General features: G+C 43.2%; 1 long non-coding RNA gene across 1 annotated transcript; it reads left to right on the top strand.

Moving 5' to 3' along the window:
* Positions 1-1,749: 1,749 nt before the first annotated feature.
* LOC142362093 (uncharacterized) lies at positions 1,750-20,843 on the top strand. Its single transcript, XR_012764652.1, has 3 exons — positions 1,750-1,933; positions 17,261-17,338; positions 17,409-20,843. It is a non-coding gene; the product is annotated as an uncharacterized LOC142362093 (long non-coding RNA).
* The last annotated feature ends 2,695 nt before the right edge of the window (positions 20,844-23,538 follow it).

The raw sequence follows: 23,538 nt of genomic DNA, 5'->3' as shown, positions 1-23,538 counted from the left end.
ACCAGTTTTGTTTCCGCACTCTGCTCTCTCCTCTGAAGAAAGGCAGCTTGAGCCTTACTCCAGTCTTACTCAGAGTTAGTGGCGGAGTCAAACTCAACAGAATGATCAGTGTGGGTCACTGCATCACCAAGTGAGTTACAGTCACAACTGGTTTATCCTAGTTACAAATGAAAGCAAGAATTGCTTCCACTGCTCTTCACCCTTAACAGCCTGCTACATTTGATTAAAGAGCACGTATGGGAAGAAGAGATACCTAGGTAAAAGAGCAGCTTAATGATCACAGCAACCAAGGGAGGGTCTGATCTTCCAAGCCCATTACCAGATGCAGTGCTTCTCCGTACTGTCGAGGCTTCCTCTCGCAATGGCAACAAGCACATGAAGAGTCAGGCGTTTCCTGTGGCTTTTCTAAAAAGTGCATCTGTACGTATTGAATCTTTGGAGTGTCAAAAAATCGATGCTAAGCCAACTTCCACAGCCTTTCTCAGCAACATCAAATTAAAGGAAGACATGGTGCCATAATTTCCAATAGCTGTGTATACTGTGTTACAAATAGAAGGCCTACTCATTATTCATAACCAACTAAATTATAAAGCATCCGAATCTCTCACACATTTTTTTAACATGTAGGTTACCTTTTTTGGCTAGTCCTTTTGAAAGCCAGGCTTTTAAAGCAAGACTGGAGTGTAAGATGAATGATGGTCATTCCTCACTGTACTAGCAATTACTTCACCAATTCCTCTCCACATGTGTAATATACTAATATGTGAAGATTATATTCAACAGCAAGACAGACTGAATGCTGCAAGGGAAGTAATTACTTTTGAATATCATTTTGCGGACATTATGAAATCTCTGTTAAGTGAATTTATGAATGTTATCAGGGCTGACGTAAGCACATCTGCTACCAACTTTGTCTAACTACACACAAACTGCTTAGTGACACCACTTATACTAACAAATATTTAAAATCTCTGCAATTTTACAAGAGAAGTTTTGTCCTGGAGATGTACCAGTATAGCAATAAACTTTTTCAATAAAAGGCAAAACTTAAGACTGCCTATTTTTTATATTGTCCCAATAATTATTGTTCTGTGTGGAAGACAGCAGAATAAAGGGAGTCATGCCTTAATAGAAAATGTCTGGGTAGAAAGGACATAATTATAATTCTCTTGACTGGAAACATAATTTTAATAAAGGACTTGGGTTTGGCTAAATTTCTTAGAAAAGATGGTATGCTAAGTTAATTGTTTCCCCAAAATTAAAAACCAACTGTGAGACTGGTGTTCTATGGGAATAGAAGCACTTACACAAGAGATGTGTAACATGGAAACATGTAATAAGTTAAGGTAAGTGATGTTTTTTTCACGTATATTTAGTCAGTCATATAAAAATGCTGGTATTTACAGTTCAATTACTATGCTACAGAAATGACAAAAAATATATGGTAACAATAAAATGAATTTTTCATCCATAGCAGTGTGGGTTGTCATCACCCCAAGCTTTAACAAACTAGGTAGGCTCTGGCATGGCTAGTTCTCTGCCTGAAACAGAGATCCTTCGGAGGGTTTGAAATACATGAACGTGTTGCTCAGGTGAGGCTCTGAGGGAGCTCCCAGTATGAGCAATGAGTGTAACCACTCCTCAGCTGATCTCTCCAGGAAGGGGATTAAATAACGAGGTGTCTGTGAAACTTGAGTGCTAGGCTCTTTCAGTAGCCCCTTCCAGCCTGATATTTGTGGTTTGATTTGCCTGCAGTGCCCTGCATAACAAGGAAGGAGGTTTGTGGGGAGCCTGCCCTTCCTTTGCCTTTGCAGAGGAAGGAGGCAGCTGTAGTCCTGAGGTTCTCCTGAGCACTTCTGTCTTCGTCTCCTGAGAGAAAATTATGGCTCATATTGGTAGAGGAAGCTCCAAACTGAAGGAGAGGTTGCAACTGGTAAGCTTTTTCTATGATAGTCTGCAAAGACGAATATTTATTGCAACTAACAGCTACAGCACCTTGACCAAAACTGTAGCAACTCTTGCTTTCATTTCTGGAGGTGTGTGGATCAGTTCTTCTCTGTGTTGGCCAAATGTCTTTATGTGTCTCCCCTGTTTTATAAGAAAGCAAAACAAGTCTGTCCTGTAAAGATGTTACTGGAGAACTCTAGATTTCTGCCAAGACCATATTTGCAGCACTAATTTTTGTTTTAGATTATTTGCTAAGTAATCCGTATTTGCTGTGTTTCCTCTGTTTAAACAAAATATATAGAAAACAATGGGACTGAATTTGCTGAGGCTCCTAATATTCTTAAAGGTGCCGCTTTTTAAAGAAACATAGGAGAAAGGTAATCTTCAGCCAAGCAGCTGCTTGGTGGTAGCTTTTCGTGCTAGAGTCCAAAAGACTTGAACTCAGATTTCATGAGTCATCTGTAATTTGTTGCATGTTGAGGTATATCTTACTTTCAGGCTTTAGGTTGAAATGTGAGAGCTTTCTAATATAAATAAGCATGCAGGGACTGGCTTTATAACTCACAGGTCTTAGACTTTCACGGGCTTTGGATTATGTCCAAGTGTGACACACTGTCGGGAACTGAATGCTTTTGATAGCGGGTGGTGTACCAGCACCCTAATACTAACAGGCTTCTAAATGCCCATGGTAGAAAATTTGTTACCAAAACTAAGAGGATATTCTGTGAAAATAGCTACAACAACTTTAGCTCCTCACTTCACTGCCTGCAGTGACACTACTTGGCTTCATTTTGCTCTTGCCTTTACTCCGCTTTCTTCTTCACTCTGCTCTATAGAACTGCGCTATCATATCCATGATGTCCTCATTCCAGTAATGGAGAGAGTAGCAGGCAGACCAGAGCTGCTGCATGTATCAGATCAGCAAGGGTCTATAGGTCCTTGAGGAGGGCTGTGTTGGGAAGTAGATCCCATAAGGTGGCATGGTCTAGGAGGAGAGCCCCTTCCTGCTGCAGCCTTCTTCAAGGGATGACATTTCCCCCAAGCTTCAGATCAGCTGGAAAGTGACAATTTGGGAGAGGAAAGGGAGAAATTCCCTACCCACATGGACCACCTGTGGAAAGTTCACTGATTCTGTCTGGAAGAATTCATAGCATTGAGACAGCTAGTGGTATCACGAAACTGTGCTTTGGCATTGTTACCGCGAAAGAATCAGATGTTATTGCCTGTCATTACTTCTCAGTCCCTGGCAGGCAGCGCTCAGCACATGACAGGAGAAAGATCAGCTATTCCAGCGTGGAAAATCTCCAGGACCAATCTTTCCCACACAAGAAATAGAAATCCTAGCTTGAATGTCTGAGATTACAGCTCCAGAAAAATATCTCTAGACGTTACAAAAGTCAAGAGACTGACAGCAAACATTCTTCTGCGTGAGACATGCTGTTTTCCACGTGGCAATGAACAGCGTCTCTTTCCTCCTCAAACACTGGGACATTTTGAGGCGTGCCCATCGATGCTGCTAATGGCAAATAAAGTGGTGCTAAAACAAGAGACTCATGCATACATTCAGCGCTGGAATTTTTTTGGTTATTGCAGCTGCTATGGTTACCAGTCACGCGGTTGGCCACCTTCTGTAGTGGAAGTACAGAGTGATTATGCTGCGCATTGTGTGAAGAAGTCAGATAGACCTTGGGGGTGTGTGGTGGGTGTGAGTTTCCTACCCACTGCAGAAGGAGCTGGAATGAAAGTTCTCTGGAAGAAATACATTTCAATGCTAATACTGCCGAAGTGTTTGTAAAGAAACTGTCTTTGACCTTTCTATTACTTCTAAGGAAAAAAACAGTAGCAAAGCAGATATGCACAAATAACTGATTACCCTTGCAATTCATGCAAATTCCTGTTGACCTTTTCATGTATTTGGTGGTACAGTGAACTCACTAGAGCTGATACTATGGACGTTTGCCCTGCCATTCAGGCTAAGTAAGTAGTTCACCTAGGTGACAGTATCCTCCTACATTAAGTAAACACTGGAGAAGAATAAGAGATATTACAGGAGGTTATTTGTGGACCTATGTAATCTTACTTTCTCGTATGTTCCTTCTCTTGCCAAAACCCACTTCTCGGTTTGATCAGCTATATCTCTCCAAAAGACCTAATTAAAAAGCTTTTGTCATACAGAAAAGGTACTAAGCAACGTGTCCAAAGGAATTACTCATCTACTGATGTGTGCTGTTGACCTCCCACAATGAGTGTATAAAATCTATGCTATAACAGCCGTCCATGAGTTAACACATAGTTACAGCTAGTAGCTGTTTAGCAGTAACTGGATATTCCTTCACTGTAGTGTAGAAGTCTGAATTATTCTGAAGCCAGCACTGTGAGGCTTTTTGGGTACCAGGGTGCATGCTGTAGGACCCAGAGACCACCATGGTTGTGTCTTCATATGGAAATTGTCCCTTAGAGAAAGGATAGAGTGAATTTCCTAGCAACTCTGTTGGATTTCCTAGTATTGCTCTAAGTGCATCTGCACTCCTGGAGGCTCTGGAGTTACTGCAAAGAGGTCAGGGTCCCAGTTTCCAGACAGCCTTAGCTGTGATGTGACGCTGCATCAGAGAGAAACTGAAATAGGTGTCTTTCTACCAGTCATGCAACAACCGCCCTTCTTTCCTTCACTTTTTCTCGGCCTAATTGGTCCACGGCCACTGAAATATGTACAGTCCTCTTTATTGGTTCTTCTTGTTGTAAATAAACAGCTGACTGCTTTGCTAAGGAAGGTCCACTGCTTCTCTGGGCAAGGGTACTGCTGCCATGCGTCTGACTCTGTACAGAGACGAAAAGCTGCTCAGGACTCTTTGGCATTGCCCACCAGCCCTAGAGAGGCAGGAGGTGGTGCCTTGCCAGGCACTTCTGCAGAAAGGCAGGGACAACTTCCGCCGTGGCTTCTGGACTGATGAGGTCTCTCCTGCCTCTGTACTGCCATGTGCCCTCCCAGTTAATCCATCCATCTTCCCACCTACTTCTGCTGCAGTAGCCAGTCTTAATTTTATTTATGTGCTCACGGTGACTTTGCGGTTGGGCATTGACCAGATCTGCAAGAGATGCATAATGAGTTTGAATTACCACTGAGTATGTTATCATCCTGCCTCTTAAAGAAGATTGCCTCTGAAGGTGGGTTTTTACCTCTAGAAAGATCAACTGCAGGTTGGCCTTCAGGAAGGAGCCAATCACTTCTTGCTCAGACATGATAGTTTAAAGAACTGTGTTAATGAAAGAGCTGTTTGCTTTGCCTGCCCATGGATATTCTTGCTGACTTTAAGCTGGCAGTATGCAGTTGCTAATAGAAACTTGAATTTCTTCTTCCTGATGACACTGCGGCTGTTTACTGCTATTAGATAGGCTATTTCCAGGTAGCTCAACACCCTGTCTTTTGTTGCCATGAACAAATGGCGCTGACACTTGTGCAGCTTTGATTGAACTTTCACAAAAGCTGTTGCTGTGGATGAGACTGCCTTTGACTTTTTCCTTTGCTTGTCAGTGATGCCTGCTTGTGGTTTTGCCTCCAGCTTATAATGTTTCCTTGGGTTTCAGTGGCCTCCACCCAAGTCTTACACCTACCATGACCTAAGTTCAACTGCTGGTGATGACTTCTGTGAGTCCATCGCTGCCACCAAACCCTTCAAGCCTTCCCATGGTCTTTCCAATTCACTCTCCCATTTTCCGTTCCCTTACTGGTACATTAACTGGGTTAAAATGGCCATATTTATTAGACTGCATGACACGTAAGATGGCTAGCAGTAATGGCTTGAAGTCTTAAAGTTTCCTGCTTTCTTACCCTACATGGGATTTTCTCTATGCATGCACACCCACAAAGGCATGATTTTATTTGCACTTCCATAGCTGCCTGATAATCAAGTCAGTCCGTGGAAACTTAAGGTATCCTTCTTCCTAGTAAGCATGTTTCAGAGGTAATAGGGGCCCTATATTCTACAGGGGACAAAGGCAAAAATGTAAAGTTATGGCAGTAACAATCTGCCAGGCAATGAAATAGCACATTAAACGTTGAGAGGGAAATGGTAATAAATCCAGAAGAATCTTTTTTTTCATTTGTGAAATATTCTCACGTATTCATCTTGTCAGTATTCCTTTCTCCATGAGGGTGATAAAAATCCTTTTTCCTAAAAATTCCATTCTGCAAGTTTATTTTCAAAAAGGCTGCTGGCAGGTTGTCACAGAAGGGGAAGATTATGATTAACTGAAATGTCATCAACCTGTTATTCTCCACAGAGGCGATATGAATGGGAATTAAGTAATGAACTGCAATCGGATGATAGGAGAAGTATCAGGCTGATTTCTCACTTAACACAGGGCTTTGCTGAGGGAATGGAAACGGTGAGATTTTCCTTTTAACTTCTTGCACGTCATCAACTCCCATTACCAAAAAGAGACAAAACTCTCTCATGTCAAAAAGAAATCTCCAAGATAGTACAGAAAGGGAAAGGTGAATTCCTGTTTATTTAACCAGAAGTCTTGTATTTCTAAGGTTTGGGTTTTCTATTAATATTGCTGTGGCATGCATGCTGCTAATCCTTTTTCCAGCATTGCGTGGTTAAATCATTGCAATGGTAACTGATCCATTTTCCTTCACAGCACTAGCAGAATGCTGTTTAATTTTATCCCATGGGAAGCTCATGCCTGATTCAATCAGGCATTCTTTAACTTTTTTCTTATTGTTTTATCCAAGGAAAGACAGAGCAGTACATATTAGTTTATTATGTTACATGTTGTAACTTGAGATGAGTTCAAGCCAGAGAATCTGGATGTGAATTTCAAATGCCCAATACAATGAGAAAGGCCATTTTCATTATGCTGATCTGGGTATACAGCTGGTGTTTGAAGTGTTGGGGGGTTTTAGAGGTGAAGTCTCCAGAACTGTCCGCCCTTCTTCACTGGTGAAGATACCAAACTTTGCAGATGTCACAACAGAGACAGTAATCCAGCCACGTGACACATAATGGAGGGAAAAAAGTCTCATCTCAAACGGCAATAAAATTGCCTTCTGGCCAGAGGTTAGCACATATTTGCAAGTCGCTGTTGACCAGTTAGTTCCTCTGTATGTGAGGGAGCAAACGGCAGTTCAGTACCCTTTGAAATCTCTGTCTTGTTGTGTGAGGGCTGAGGAGCCCTTTGGTGTGTGACAGCCGTGGGCCTGGACCCCAACAGCCATCTGCCAGGCACAGCAGTCTCGCCGCACAGAAGGAACATCTACTCTGGCTGTGCATTATGGGTGAAAACCACCTCAACGTGGCTAGAAAGTGCTGGGCTGATGAAAAGGCTGCAAGGTGAATACCAGGGGTCAGATTTCCTCTCTCATTCCCGTGCTTTTAGGGGCACCTCTCTTTGAATGCACAGGCAGGAGAACCCATCTGCAAGACCACCAACAGCGTTCTCGGGGCACAGAGGAGGCCTCAAACAGCCGGTTCTCATGACTGTCCCTGTTTTCCTGCCCTTCCCAGGCAAGTGGTGAAGAAGAGGACTGGCTCGTGCATGCTGTGCTCCTGATGGCATCCTTGCTGTGTTTTGCACCAGCCCGAGTTAGTGCACAGCCCTTTGGGAACGAGGGTGGATGAGTTCAGTGCAGATCAGCCACACTGGGCCAGGTCTGCAGTGGGGAATCAAGTTCTCTTTGCCTTCCCTTGCTCCTTTTCTTCGTGGTTCTGTGGGAAAAGCATTTCCCTTGCTGCTGGCTGAGCCAATTGTATGGGAAGGAACCAGCTGAGTGATCCATCACTGCTGTCTCTACTCCCCTGGAGACACATGGAGCGGGCTGCGGGGACACAAGGAACCAGCTATAGCACAAAAGGGGTAGCTCCAGCCTGCAGCACTGCTGGGTTACATCTGAGCTGCTCTGGGTGAGCTGGCGGTGGAGGACCTTTGTGAGGGGTTCCATGCCTCCAGCACGTTGGTGAAGTGACAGGGCTGGTTAAAGCATGCATTTCAAAACCTTCAGCACAACATCCGAGGACGCGTTGTGGTTTTGTGTAAGAATGTAATATTTCTTCTTTCCAGTTGAAAATACAGATTTTGCCAAGATCACAAGTGGCCCCATAGGTCAGAGGTAGGTCAGTGGTGCCATCCGTTGACACAGTTAAGAGGATGTTGTCCTAATTACTTAATATAAAATGCTACTAATATTATTTTATATGATAAACTTATAATAACGCTCTCAAACCTTACTGGATTTAAGTGCCAAGATCATTTTTTTTCCTCTGTTAGTTGCTTTCTTTTCTTCTAAGCTGTGGCAATTAGAATCTAAAGAAACTCTAGGCTGAATAGGGGAATTGAAATCTTACAATTTCTCACAATCACACATCTCAGTGCTTTGAATAAGCCAAATCAATTTTTGACAATGTTGTCTTTGTGATCTCTCCAAAATGCCTTCTCATCCTTCCCCCAACCCTGGTGTAACTCTCTTCAAATATTTTCTTTTTTTTTGTCTGATAAGTAATTTTACGTTCATTGGCATTGCTTGCTTGTAATCAGAGAGCATTCCAGCAGCCAGCAGATGTTCAGAGATAGCGTCTGCCATTCTTATTTAAACCGGGGAGGGTGTGATCCCAGGAGATGTCCTAGCAAAATCAATGGGACTGTCTGCTGTAAAAGAAGTGCTCAGTGGTGAGACAGGTAGAACTGAGCTGCAGAGGTTTCAAGGGAATTAAGCAGGTATGCAGGAAGAATTGGCACAAGCTGATTTCACAGCAGTAATTTGCTCAGTGGTATTGATGTCGGAAGAATATTTCAGATGTATCGTGGAATAAACTGAACTACTGGGAACATTCATTCCTGCATCCTTCCTGTATGCTGCAATGAGAGCGAGATTGTTTCTGGACAAAGAGCTACAGTTTCCTATTTCTGTTGCAGTTCCTGTAACGTGACAAAGGACAGTATACTGTAAAATAGGCTACAGCAAGGCCAGGCGTGGAAATTGCAGTAAACAGGGCTGCATGTTTGCAGGATGACAAACTCGGACACCGTACTTCTGTATCTTTACGTGATGGTGGGTTCCTTAACAGGCTTCCAGCTAGCTGACAGGCACGTAACTTCATATCTGGCGGAAATTTGTAAGACATCATGCGTTGAAAAGAGCTGCTTATGTAGTTTGGTTGTTGCTGAAATGCACGGCGCAGTGGAAGATTCTAAAGATGCCCTGCATAAATATCGAATGAGGGATTTTCACTCTCACTAGTCATGAACATTCAAACAGCAGAGGAAAGGAAATGTTATCTCCTCCAGAGAACCTGCTGAGATATATTTAGAGCCTCCGCTAATACGTTCTGCAGATGCCTGTTCCAACAGTTTATGATAATCCCCTGTGGCCGGTGGCACCACTTTTCAGGAATGTGATGCCCACAAGAGGTTTTCTTCACGATGAATGGGATTTCTGTTAATCCAACTTGATATTACAGAGTATCTTGCTCGCTGGTGCTGTAGTGGTACATGACAAAGGTGCCAAAAGAATAATCACTGGGTAAATCTTACTATCATCAGGTTGTAATATAGAGTTTCATACCCCTATTTATTCGGATTTACTGCTTTGGTATTTGCCTGTTGACATCTTTTATTGTGATAACCTGCCACCTCCTAGTCTTGCTTTAGTCTTGCATTTCCCTTCAAAATTTGTTTTTTTTTTTTAAATTTTCAAATCCCACTGCTTCCTTTCCTGCTTTCCCATATTGTTTTAAGCCATGACATCAGATGCACATTATAGACATGACTCCTGTAAACCCTGAACTGCCCCTTTTGCAGCACTCAGGTAATGTCATTTATTCCCACATTTCAGGCTATCAGAGCCACAGAGGCATCTCAAAGAGCTATCAGAGCCACAGAGGCATCATCACAAAGGGGGAAAAGAATTCTTGGCCACGAGCTGGCGGGGCTCATTGAGAGGGCTTTAAACTAGGTTCGAAGGGGGGAGGGGATATTGCCCAGCTCACTAGGGATGAGCCTAGGCTTGGAGTGCCAAGGCCAGGGGTGAGATTGACAGCCCAGCTCAAGTGTGTTTACACCAATGCACGTAGTATGGCCAATAAACAGGAGGAGCTGGAAGCCATTATACAGCAGGACGGCTACGACTTGGTCGCCATCACAGAAACGTGGTGGGACAACTCGCATGACTGGCATGCTGTCATAGATGGCTACAGACTCTTTAGGAAAGACAGGTCAACAAGGAGAGGTGGGGGAGTTGCTCTATATGTGAGGGAGCAACTGGAATGCATTGAGCTTGGCCTGGGGGCAAGTGAAGAAGGAGTTGAAAGCTTGTGGGTTAGAATTAAGGGACAGGCTCACACGGGTGACATTACGGTGGGTGTATACTACAGGCCACCCGACCAGGAGGAGGAGGTTGATGAAGCCTTCTACAGGCAGCTGCAAGCAGCCTCACAGTCACAGGCTCTGGTTCTCATGGGGGACTTCAACCACCCTGACATCAGCTGGGAAGACCATACAGCTAGGCAGGCACAATCCAGGAGGTTCCTACAGAGCATCGATGATAACTTTCTGATGCAAGTGGTGGAGGAACCAACAAGGAAAGGCGCGCTGCTGGACCTCGTGTTAACAAACAAGGAGGGACTGGTGGAGGACGTGAAGGTTGGAGGTAGACTCGGCTGCAGTGACCATGAAATGGTCGAGTTCAGGATCCTGCATGGAGGAAGCAGGGCGATAAGCAGGATCAAAACCTTGGACCTCAGGAGGGCTGACTTTGCCCTCTTCAAGGAGCTACTGGGAGGAATCCCGTGGGCCAGGGCTCTCGAAGGCAGGGGGGTCCATGAGTGCTGGTCGCTTTTTAAACAACACTTCTTCCATGCACAGGAGCAATGCATCCCCCTGAGAAAGAAATTTAGCAAAGGAGGCAGGAGACCTGCATGGTTAAACAAGGAGCTTCTAGCAGAGATCAGGCAGAAGAGAAAGGTGCATGGCATGTGGAAAGAGGGACAGGCCACTTGGGAAGAGTACAGAAACGTGGTGAGAGCATGCAGGGATGCAACGAGGAAGGCCAAGGCTTACCTGGAATTGAAGCTGGCAAGGGATGTCAAAAACAACAAGAAGGGCTTCTTCAACTACATCAGCAGCAAAAGGAAGGCTAGGGACAACGTGGGGCTGCTGCTGAATGAGGCGGGTGTCCTGGTGACGGAGGATGCGGAGAAGGCAGAGCTAATGAATGCCTTCTTTGCTTCAGTCTTCAGTGCTAAGACTGGCCCTCAGGAATCCCAGGCCCCGGAGGTAAGAGAAGAAGCCTACAGAGAGGACGACTTTCCCTTGGTCGAGGAGGACTGTGTGAGGGATCGCTTAAGCGATCTGGATGTCCACAAATCCATGGGCCCCGATGGAATGCACCCAAGAGTGCTGAGGGAGCTGGCGGATGTCATTGCTGAGCCACTCTCCATCATCTTTGAGAGGTCCTGGAGGACAGGAGAGGTGCCCGAGGACTGGAGAAAGGCCAGTGTCACTCCAATCTTCAAAAAGGGCAAGAAGGAGGACCCAGGGAACTACAGGCCGGTCAGCCTCACCTCCATCCCGGGAAAGGTGATGGAGCAGCTTATCCTGGAGGCCATCATCAAGCAAGTGGAAGAAAAGAAGGTTATCAGGAGTAGTCAGCATGGATTCACCAAGGGGAAATCATGCCTGACCAATCTGATAGCTTTCTACGATGACATGACTGGCTGGGTAGACGAAGGGAGAGCCGTGGATGTTGTCTACCTTGACTTCAGCAAGGCATTCGACACAGTCTCCCATGATGTCCTCCTAGGGAAGCTGAGGAAGTGTGGGCTGGATGAGTGGTCGGTGAAGTGGATAGAGAACTGGCTGAATGGCAGAACTCAGAGGGTTCTCATCAGCGGCGCTGAGTCTAGTTGGAGGCTGGTGACAAGTGGTGTCCCTCAGGGGTCAGTACTGGGCCCAGTCTTGTTTAACTTCTTCATCAACGACCTGGATGAAGAGTTAGAATGTACCCTCAGCAAGTTTGCTGACGACACCAAACTGGGAGGTGTGGCAGATACACCAGAAGGCTGTGCTGCCATTCAGCGTGACCTGGATAGGCTGGAAAGCTGGGCAGAGAGGAACCTGATGAGGTTCAACAAGGGCAAGTGCAGGGTCCTGCACCTGGGGAGGAACAACCTCATGCACCAGTACAGGCCTTGGGTGGACCTGCTGGAGAGCAGCTCTGCGGAGAGGGACCTGGGTGTACTGGTGGACGACAGGTTAACTATGAGCCAGCAGTGTGCCCTGGCTGCCAAGAAGGCCAATGGGATCCTGGGGTGCATCAAGAAGAGTGTGGCCAGCAGGACAAGGGAGGTTCTCCTTCCCCTCTACACTACCCTGGTGAGGCCTCATCTGGAGTACTGTGTCCAGTTCTGGGCTCCCCAGTTCAAGAAGGATGAAGAGCTACTGGAGAGAGTCCAGCGGAGGGCTACAAGGATGGTGAGGGGACTGGAGCATCTCCCCTACGAGGAGAGGTTGAGGGAACTGGGCTTGTTCAGCCTGAAGAAGAGAAGGCTGCGAGGGGACCTTATAAATGCCTACAAATATCTGAAGGGTGGGTGTCAGGAGGATGGGGCCAAGCTCTTTTCAGTGGTGCCCAGTGACAGGACAAGGGGTAATGGGCACAAACTGAGGCACAGGAAGTTCCGTCTGAACATGAGGAGGAACTTCTTTTCTCTGAGGGTGACGGAGCACTGGAACAGGCTGCCCAGGGAGGTTGTGGAGTCTCCTTCTCTGGAGATATTCAAGACCCGCCTGGACAAGGTCCTGTGCAGCCTGCTGTAGGTGACCCTGCTTCGACGGGGGGGTTGGACTAGATGACCCACAGAGGTCCCTTCCAACCCCTACTATTCTGTGATTCTGTGATTCTGTGATCTGTCTGTGAACGACAATCGGGCCCCGTAAATCCAAGCGTGAGATCCCCTTGGCTATGGCTGTGTTTTTAGGAGTATGATAACAGAAATAACATTAAAGAAAATGAGCAAATATTGGCACACCTAGTGTCACATCAGCAGCACTTTGGGTTGTCACGCACGAAGGCAGGATGTTGGGGAGACTGAGTTTCAGAGTGGTGGGAAGCCAGGCTCATCAGGGAAGACAAGTGATTTAACACAGCCCTTCATGGTAAGTGCCTGCAGCTAGCTGATTGCTAAAGCAGCACTGAGAGGATCTGCAGAGGAGATTACACAGTCAACCAGGCCAGCCAGTAAAAAGTCTGCTGTGGTGGCAACCGTTGCAGCTGTTTCCACTGGAAAAGAGGGTGATTCCTGCTAGCAGTGCTCTTAAACCTCTAAAGCTCATCTAGAGCAAGCATTGTTTACCTTGTTCATAAGTGTTTTGAGTTTTTGTCAGTCCAAAGAAAGAGGATTATGTGAGTTGTTGCTCCTTCATATATCTCTTGTCAGCGATCCTCAAGATGAGCCTTCCCATTTCAGCTTCATACAGTGACTTGGGCCCTGAGCATGTGAGTTGTAGGATGAATACTTAATTCTGTGGGGCTGCTCTTGGTTAAACTTAAGCATGTGTTTGTTCTCTGGTGAAAGAGATGGGAGAGGATATCCTGTTACGAGGACCCGTATTTCATCAGCCAACAGAGGTAGTTACAGAGTGGCTGCTCTTCAGGTAGCATTCTTAAAATCAAATAACTGAAACTGAATGTTGTGGTAGTTGCACAGAATGCTACCCACAGACCATGAGGCCAACCCATAAAAGCACAGTTAATGACAATATTTGATTTTTTCCAAATGTGATTTTTTCAAACCACTAGCCATAAAACATGATAATAGTCTCAGAAAATAGCAGATAGAGAGTTTCTTGTTCTTGCTTGGTCCTGGGCTTTGATGTTGGAGTGACTGGCAAGCACTAAACCCTAAAGGGTTGCATATAGTTTGTACGAAATACCTTGACAGAGTCAAGATTGGTTTCTTGGTAGGTTCAACAGCAAGGTAACTTGTGTCATATAGCTTTACTGTTTTACATAGAAATCCTTCTACTGTCAGTAAGAAATTACTGTAAATGGTAAAGGTGTGCCAAGAGCCACCAAGCACTGTATAAACCTGACCCTGCTCCTGCCAGGGCTCAGATGAGTAGCAACTCCTGCTGAACCGAGCTGTCATGTGTATTAAGCTGTTGACATTATGTGCATATTAACACAAAAAAGGCCTAGATCAATATAGCCACTTGCAAAATGAAGAGTACAGACTGATATGGAACTAATACTATACAATGTAAGAGAGGAAATTTGAGCCGAAGACATTAGTGCAAATAATGAAGACATTCAGTAGTGTTATGGGAAGTTTAATATCCACACAGAACAGAGCACTAAAGCGCTCACCTGGAAGGTAATGTCAGGAATGTTTCATCCCATGTGCTTGCATTAATTGTGTGTTTACATTTTTTAAAAGGGCAGCAGGGACCTATCTAAAAGCAGACAGAAAAGAATCTTCCACCGGCAATCGTATCTTAGTTCTAACCAAACACGTTTCTCTGATGTTAGAGCAGGAATCTGACTTCTATGAAACAGGCATAAATCTCAAAAACCTCTGTCAGTCAAATTTTATTTTGGTGATGGATTTCACTGAACAACTTTTGTCCCCCTTATTTCTTCGAAGTAATAAAGATAGAAGAAAAAAAAATGCTGGAGGATTTGCAGCAGGAAGAACCTGCAGAATTGTTGCATGTGCATTTTCAGTTATGATGTTCGTGTACAATCATAAAATATTTGATTGTCAATAAATTATAACGAAGAGGTCATAAAGACATGAAACAAAGAAGGGAAAACAAATTAGAATTGGGGACAAAAAGTATTTGTACACAAAACTCATTTCTTTTAATTTTGAAAGTCCAATCTCAGTAAAGGCCATTTAAGTATTTAGGCAAGAAATACAAGCTGGGAAAAATGCACTGCTGTGTTTACAGCTATCGCCTTCAATTTGGAGGGCATTGCCAACACCACCACTTACAAGGAACTTTAATCTTCTTAAGTATAGATTTTTCTAATGACTACCCCAGGGCAACTACCACAGAGGGAGAACGGCCACATATAGGATGTCTAGACAACTAATGCTTACCTCATTTTTACAATACACTTACATTTCTGTTGAGTCTAGAGATCACAGGAGGCCAGAATGTAAAATTTACTAATCCATTAATGTTCCCCATTTGTTTCGTGTGAGGGTTATGAATTGTTGCAGTGTTGAAATACAGTGACTTCAGGGGTTATGAACAGATGTCTCAGATTAATGAGTCACCGTTACTGTGATTCAACTAGGTTATGTTTTTTTACAGAACAGAAATGAACTCCACCACACAATATCATAGAAGAACAACCGCTGCAAATTTGACTGAAATATCTCCCAAGCTGGGCAAGAATGGAAGCTCTATATGTATTCCAAGTATAGAAATGAACCATAAAAAATTAAAATTGTGGAAAAAAAAAAAAAAAAAAAGGTGAACATTGTAAAACTTGTGAGGAAGATGTCATGACAGGAAGTCCTGCAATCCATGTGCAGCATAGATCAGCAGACCCATCTGTGTCACTGGGGACACAGCAACAGAAAGAACGTACATTATTCTGCTCAATGGCATGGGAAATCCCGAGTTCTTTTTTTTAAACACAAAAGCTTGATGTTTGGGGAAAAAAGAATAATACTTTGTTGAAACTTAAAATGCCTACAGAGCCAGTGCTGAAACTATTAGGTGTTTCAGGACATTCAAAGTGAGGGGAAATGTAAAGTAAGTCTGGAGAAGGGGGGGCTGGGTGTGGGGTGTGTGCAAGGATGTCACTAGGATGTCTCATTAAGACAGACAGGCTTAGATTTTAATCCCAGGAGGGCTTTCAGAAAACCGAGAAAGAAACGTAAGGATTTATTCACCAGAAACTGGGACACGGAATTCTACACTTATGACAACAGCCTGATGTACAAGCGTGGTAGCTGCTCAAGACCAGAACTGCTAAGAATATCATGAACTCTTTCTCTGAGTTTTAATTGAGGGGAATAGATACACACATGTAAAACAGCCCCATTAATTTCTGAATAGGTTTTGTATGGCTTTTATGTTTTCTTGAATGAAAATTAAAGATCACCGCTTCTTCAGTTTAAAAACCTTTTGACCCTTAAAATCCATTGTTTTCCAGTTTTGAAAATGGAAAAGATTGAAGCATGTTTCTTCCCTGCTTTCACCAAAATGAAATGCACATTTTGGCAGCAGAGCTTTGGCTGGCATTCTGGGATATAGTTCATTAGTCCCTTGGCAATTGCAGAAGATTTTGTTCTTAAAACAGGATCCCCAGTCAATGTTTTTTTGCAGTTCCCTCTCCCAGACAATTGCCAGAGGCCCCATTTTACAAGCTCCTGTGTATTTCTTTTCTGAGTTTCTAATACCACCGGGATTTGATAGTCTTAAAATGTTGTCTGTACCTCAGGCTCTCAAAACCCCAGCCTGGTATTCATGCTCAACAAGCTCTGTAGCCACATCCATCTAAGGTTTACAAAAACACACTCAGGCTTCCTCCTGTAAATAATCTTTGTGTGATTGTATAAACCAATTTAAAAACCATTCAGCATTGAATGAACATTTGTATCAACAAACCAGTTTTCTGTACTCTGAAACCACAATTTACAATAAAAAAATATTTATTGATTCTGCCTGTGAAAATTCTGTAAAACTGGAACAACGATGGATAGGCAAGACTGTACATTTGACCCTTAAGAAGAAAAGGTTTATTAAGCAGCAAGAGGATCTCCCCAGAGAATATTATTTTCTGGTCACAGGATACTTTCAAAGCTTCCATGATTCAGCAAACCTGCAGGAGCTCTGGGCTAGGCCAGACCCTTCTGTCCTCTTCCTTAGCAGCAAAAATAAAGCTATATTGGTGCACTTGTATTAGTGAAAAGTAATACATCATACTTACATGCTCGTTGATTTACTTCAAATAACTTCTTAATTTCTGCAATTATGCTGGTTATAGGTATAGGTTAATATAGCTGTTATTACAACATAACTACTTAATTAAATGCTTGCAACTCATATTTGTAACCTTACAGCATGTTGAAGAGTCTTATGGCGAAGATGTTCTATGGCACAAGATGAAATTGGAATTCTCCTTCTTTGATGTATTTCATATGAAATATAAACTGCAAAAAAAGAAAAAAAATAACTTCGTACATGCCTAACACTTTTAATTTACAAATCCCTGTGCTTGTGCTTTAAAGATTACTTCAGTTTCTTACTTGTTCTTAAAATGAATTCCAATTACAGTTCTAACCTGCTCCTTTTTCAGTGGAGGTTTCTTTGGCAAAATATCTGGAGGATGATTTCGAAGAAGTTGAAACCTGATGCGCACACAGCAAGTGAAGACGTAAGTGGATACTGAGTTTTGGACTATATGAAGTGATCTTATGAGATCTTAATTTATCAACCTCTTCCAGGAAACCTTCTAAATCCTGCAATAAGATTTTCAGACCTGTAGAAGCAGAAAGGCCAACCGGAACCTAAGGATGCAAGGGTGGTGGCTGAAGAACTGAAGCAAAGTGACTCCATTTATGGAAGCTGTATGGAATGGATACCGGAGGAGCGGAAATTCTGATTTATTCCTCTCCTCCCCCTCCATATCTTTGTGTTGACAGCAGAGTGGACACAAGATGGGAAGGTCTTTTCCCAACAGAAAAAGTGGAATTCAAGCCTGAGATCTACAAAAAAAATCTGGTGACCCATGGTGATCTAGGATGAGCCACACACAGCTGAACCAGAAGTATAGCTACTTAAGATAACTTGCTTTGTTGACTTTATGTACTCTGCGAGTATAAATATACTTCTGTAATATGCATAGTAACTGTAGGTGGCTTAACTCTTTCAAAAAAATGTGGAAAATAATTTCACGTTTTAGCTGCGCTCCAGAATCTTTTTGTCAGTTACTGGATTTCAAGAATCGCAAAGCGTTTTTACCTCTTCCTCCTGCTGTATGAAATCCTCAGACAAACAACCGAATGACTAACACCCTTTGCTGTGGAAAGAATGAAACTGAGTATTCAGAGTTGCCAAATGCAGAATAAACAAACTGATATAACAATTTCCCACCTCTCTATCTATTATGGTGATCTCAGTTTGAGTTTCAACATCACTACAGATATCCTCAGACAGAACAGATTTCCAAACAGATATCTTTTTAAATGTCATATTAGAAGAAGCAACTTACTCTGCTGAAAAGTTAAAGCTACTGATACCACAACATTACCCTCTCTTGGTAACAGCACCATCTCCTTCTCTGCAAAGTAATTGTTTCTTCCAGAACAGTTTAAGTCACGGAAGCCTGTGACTGAAATTTGTGATTCTAAGAGAGTTCCCGGAATATATCCCAGAACTCCCAGTGATTGGCAGCTCTGTAAAAAGCAATAGCTAGCCCAACTATCCATCAAACAAATGAATGGTAAGTCTTTTGGAATCTCTCCCAATGCTATTCAGTTTTCTGTAGAATTTAATTCTGTTGTGCATAGGAGAGCTTTCCCAAAGGTTAATAACTGTGTCATTTTATATTTTGCTCGGATATTGGAGAGCTAGAAAACTATATTTCAGGCTAATTGCATATAAAACAGTATGGAAAATAGTCACCTTGAATTATGGACATACAAAAATGAAATGTATCTGAAGGCTTTTTATTTTATATTTTCTTCAGAAAGAATCATTCAGGTTCGTTTAAGAATTTTGCGCAAACTTACTAGACATTGTTAAGGATACTGGGGTTTTTTTCCTCTCTTTTTGAGTCTACTATTAAAGTCCAAGATGAGATTAGGTGATATCTCCATTCCTTAGTATTCAGAGCCTAGTATTCTTTGCTGAAGGTAAATGCTTATTACAGGTAGAAAGGAGAGGTCACATTTTGAGATGCTGCCAGCAGAAGGGGTGCTGCTTTTTTCTGCCTGGAAAAAACCCTGCCCTGAATACGAGGTACCTGGGTTACATTTCCCTCTGGACTAGATGAATCTCCAGCCACATCTCCCACTTTCCAGGCACGTACCGTAAGCACGCTGTTGTGAGCTGTTCTTGCTGGGAATGCTCTCCATGACTTTTGCTGAAATTTTGCCATTTCCTAGAAAGGAAGACAGGATTTCTGGTGCCAGAGAAAGAGCATAAAAGTCAGTCTTGAGACACTGTCTCTGGACTGTTTCTGAATATCATCCAGAATGTGTTCTTCATAAAAGGCAGAAACAGCCCTTGGAGCAAGAACCGAAACACATTTCTTCCTTCCAGCTGACTTGTCTTAAATAGTACACTCATTTGCAGAATAAAATGGGCCTCCTTCTCCAGATATAAGCTGCTCAGGAAAGATATAAAGAGGAATGTCGATTTAGATACTACATTTGAACTCAGTGTGCGAGTCCCATCAGTGAAGAACAGTCCAGAGAAGCACAGAGAAGCAAGACTCAAGGGAAATAGGCGGTTAAGAAAGGAAGAGTCAGGCAAAGTTTGGTAATCTCAAGGTAAAAGGGTAGTTGAGCCAGAATTGTGACCTCTTCCATCCCTACCATGTTCTATTCCAGCTTCTGGGAATTTTCTCCAAGTCTAGTCCTTGAACTAAACTTTTTAACAAATGTTTTTGTGCCCCTCATGCTAATGTTCAACAAACACTTCTATCCAGAGTAAGATGATACTGCCATTGAGCAAAGGAATCCTACCTACCTGCCCTCCTGGTTGTCTGTTTCTGTATCATGTCCTCTCTTGTACCAAGACAGGCATTTATGAGGCCACACTAAACTGCATCATGAAACTCATCTGGCTGAAAGCTAGTAGCATTTTTCCTGCTGGGTTAGTTTCTAGCTGGATCAGTCCTCTGAGCCACTTTGCTGTGGAGTCACATGAACATCTGTGCAGCACAAAGGTTGGGGCAGCACTGGGGCAGGAACAAGTGGCCAGGAGGGAGAAGGAGTAGGGTGTGGAGCAGACAGATCTATTTCTTCCATTAGTGGTGCCTGTGTGGTTTGTCCTGAAGTGTTGCTTAAGCCACAGTCTTACTCCAGGGTGCCTGGGTCTGATTTGCAGAAGCATTCACAGTCACAAGTGGATTCCTGGTGCGGTGCTCTGCTAACCATATTGGAAAACCAAGTGTTAGCTATTTGATCTGTAAAATGGGGACAATAATATCACCTTACAGGAAAGAGGTAAAAATGCATTTGTTGCCGTCGTGAAACATCCTGTTCTGATAAATGCCCTAGATCAACATAGTTGGAAACACATTTGCCCATCTTCAGAGCTAATGGACAACAGGGTGCAGAAAGGGAAGCATGGAGCTGTGCTCTGATTCCTCGGGCTTCAGAGAAACTGTGGAGCAAGTTGTATAATCACATAATTGCAATTTGTATTATAGACTGTATGTGCCCAAGAAATCTGAAATAAAGGTACAAACATATGGGATTTATTTCTTTAGAGTGTGTTTGACTTTTCAACCCTGATTTTTTAATGCATGGAAGGGGAGTTTTGTGTTAAATGCAGTCTACAAAAACACTTTGAAATTCTGCTTATGTTGTTTTTAAATACTTGAACAATATGATTTGATGACTGACATTGTATCACATCACATGAAAATTTGAAACAAAAGAACCCTCTCTCCAAAAACTACCCTTTTGCATTACCTTCTTGTCAGAGAAGAAAGAAACCAGAAGTTTTCCTTCTCTTTTCTTGCACTTTCTCCTAAGTCTGTAGTACTATGACTACTCGACACATTATGCTGAATTAGTGGGCATTGGTCTAACCAGGTATGTTACGTCCTTGTAACAGGTACCAAATTAAAAACAAAATGTAACAGCAAAATAACATTCTTAAGTATTCTGATGTGCATCCAAATAAAATGTGGGTGTTCTTATTACATTAGTCAAGGTTATGCTATGCCTTTACTATTGAAAAGCCCTCTTGATTCGTAAAGTTAATGTCTATGTGCATTGGTGCCTCTAGAAATGCAGACTTGAGACACGTTCTGAGTGTGTGTTTCGCAATTTCTTTTCTGAGTATTACATAGCTGTCCAGGTACTAAGTGGCTCCCATTAGTACAGTTTCTGGGCCTCTCTTCTCTATTCCAGTGGTTTGGCAGTCCACTGAAATGCAAACAAGTAATGCAGATCCTTGCAAATTATGAGAAAGAGCCTCCCGACTGCAGAGCAGGACAGACAGGCTTGGCAGGAGGAATCTGCAACGTGGATGGGTGCTGCTGTGAGCCCATGTACAGCTGAGAGGTCACAATTCTGGCCTGTCAGACTTGACTTCATTTGGTACGTCCTACTTGACAATCCCTTTGCACCAGCCTTCAGGCTCACCCGCACACTTTCTTCCATGCTGCTGCTTTGTCGCAAATGCTCCTACATCCTTCCTTTCTTTTCAAATCCTATTTGAGAGAGATTCTTCAATATTTTCCTCTAAGCTGAACATATCAAAAACAGAAACATTTTTTTTATTTATAAAAAAATACATTTTTCCTACTTGTAACTAAGGTGTATTTCTTATCTTGAGTTCTAATGACTTCAAATACTTTATGCCCAATTAGTAATTACCCATGCTAATTAAATGTAACAGATTTACTTCAAGGTGAATTATTTTAAGCTGCAGAGAGAGTTCCTTTAAAACACTTGCGAAGCCCCTTAGAGAGTTCAAAGATGACCATACGAGTTGCACAGCTATAACTGGTGAAGTCAGAGAGTGTTTGTATCTACTTCATGTCAGAAAAGGCCTGTTGGTGAGTCAAAAAAAGAACACAGAAGTTGTAGTTCACAAAGCACTGCCTTTTCTGCCAAAGCTGGCTAAAGAAGTTGCCTCTTTTTCCTGCCCCCGGTGCTCCAGAGAAAAACAGGTCTTTTCTTATGGCAGAATAACTGTTCATGTGCTATAAACTGGATCACTGAAATGATCCGTATTAAAGACAATCCCCTAAAACCCCCAAGCCAATAATGCCAGAAAATACTCTAAAGACCCTAAAACCTTACCCACTAACACTGACTTCCGGGGACCATGAATGAAAATATGGACGTTTTCCACATCCTGAAACGTATTGACCTTGCGCCTTAGCAAATCATCTCTACGTGAATTACTTCATCAGTTTTTCTGGTGCATTGTACATCCAAATCATAATGCTTCTTGGAAGGGTGTGCTGTACACAAACTTTCGCATGTTCATTGTTCATCGATGAACAAATTATGCACCGTTTCTGGGTGGTTCAGATTCTTAGTCAAATTTTCCCTGTGCTTCCTGTAGCTCTGGCCAGCCCTAATCAGAAACAGTCCTCCTAGTTACCCTTTCATAAAGCCAAACCTTCAGAGAGCAACACAAACGTTAATTAATTTACTCTTACCTTGCTCCTCTGAGGTAAATAACTGTATCATTTTTCCTTTATGTTTAAAGGAGAATATTAAAATAGAAATGAAGTGACTTGCCTATGGTAGCACAGCAAATTAGTGGCAGAAGAAGGGTTGGCATTCAGAAATCCTTGGGGTTCTTGAGGCTTGTCTACGCAGGGAAATCAACTGGAAAGCCAACTGTGCATCCTTCATTCTGTAACAGCTAGTCAAGCAGAGGCCAGTGGGTGAGTGCTCTGCCAAAGGGAAGAGAGCCCTTTTGTTCTGGAATTATTTGTGCGTTATTAAGGCAAGGTAACTATTTTGAAATAAACCCCCTCTTATCCCTCTTACTCTAGATCAGCCATTCTGATGACTTCCTTATATAGGCAGGAGGTAAACTCTAAATTCTCCTCTTCTCACCCCCCAAACCCCAGTTAATTATTGCTTAGTTGTAAAGGTATAAAAATGTTTGTACTTCCACATAAAGAAAATAAATGAGTTCTGGATATCCTGAGACCTGTGAGAACTATATCGCTCCTGAGTGCTGCCGCCCCCCTAACCACAGCTCTAGTCGGCATGCCCTGGGAGAATGTGGGGAACGGGGCGGCTCAGACGTGCCTCCCACTGGCAGCCCCCTCGCAAGGACCCTTGCATGACCAGATGTCGACCCTGTAGAGCTGGGATTCAGGGAGAGGCCATGGGGGCCCCGGAGCAGGAGCCTGCTCCGATGCTGGACTGCAGCCAAGGGTGTGTGCCTCCGTGGTGGCCCCATCTCAGCTAGCATGTAGGCTGGGCTGCTGCTCAGTGTCAGAGTCTCTCCCTCCCTACGTGACCCTTCTGAGTATCTCCCTCATCTTACGGTCTGACGCATCAGCAGTGTGTGAAGGAAGATCACAGAAATGGTTTGGGAATGCGCTAGCCTCATTAACCTCATTAAAGAGCGTGCAAGCCACGGCTTCACTATCTGAATTCTTCTGATGGAGACAAATTCAGTGATCGTGCACCATAGCTCCTGATGCTGCAGTCACACCCAGCACTGTGGTGTCTGTATACCTGAGGACGGTAAGCCTCTTTGGAGTTCCCTTTCGCAGAGCGGGGCCAGAACTGCTCATAAAAAACTTTTCATTTATGTAAAATATGCCAAGCTTTTCAGGTGGCTGATAAAAGACAAATGTATTTAAATACTTAAAATGTTGCTTTTTTTTTTCTAGATTGCAAATTGTCAGTTTTTTTCATGCCA

The sequence above is a fragment of the Opisthocomus hoazin genome, chromosome 7 (assembly GCF_030867145.1).
Source record: "Opisthocomus hoazin isolate bOpiHoa1 chromosome 7, bOpiHoa1.hap1, whole genome shotgun sequence".
NCBI classification, from domain to species: Eukaryota; Metazoa; Chordata; class Aves; order Opisthocomiformes; family Opisthocomidae; genus Opisthocomus; species Opisthocomus hoazin.
The sequence above is the reverse complement of the archived record's forward strand: the minus strand, read 5'-3'. Positions and strand labels throughout refer to the sequence as shown.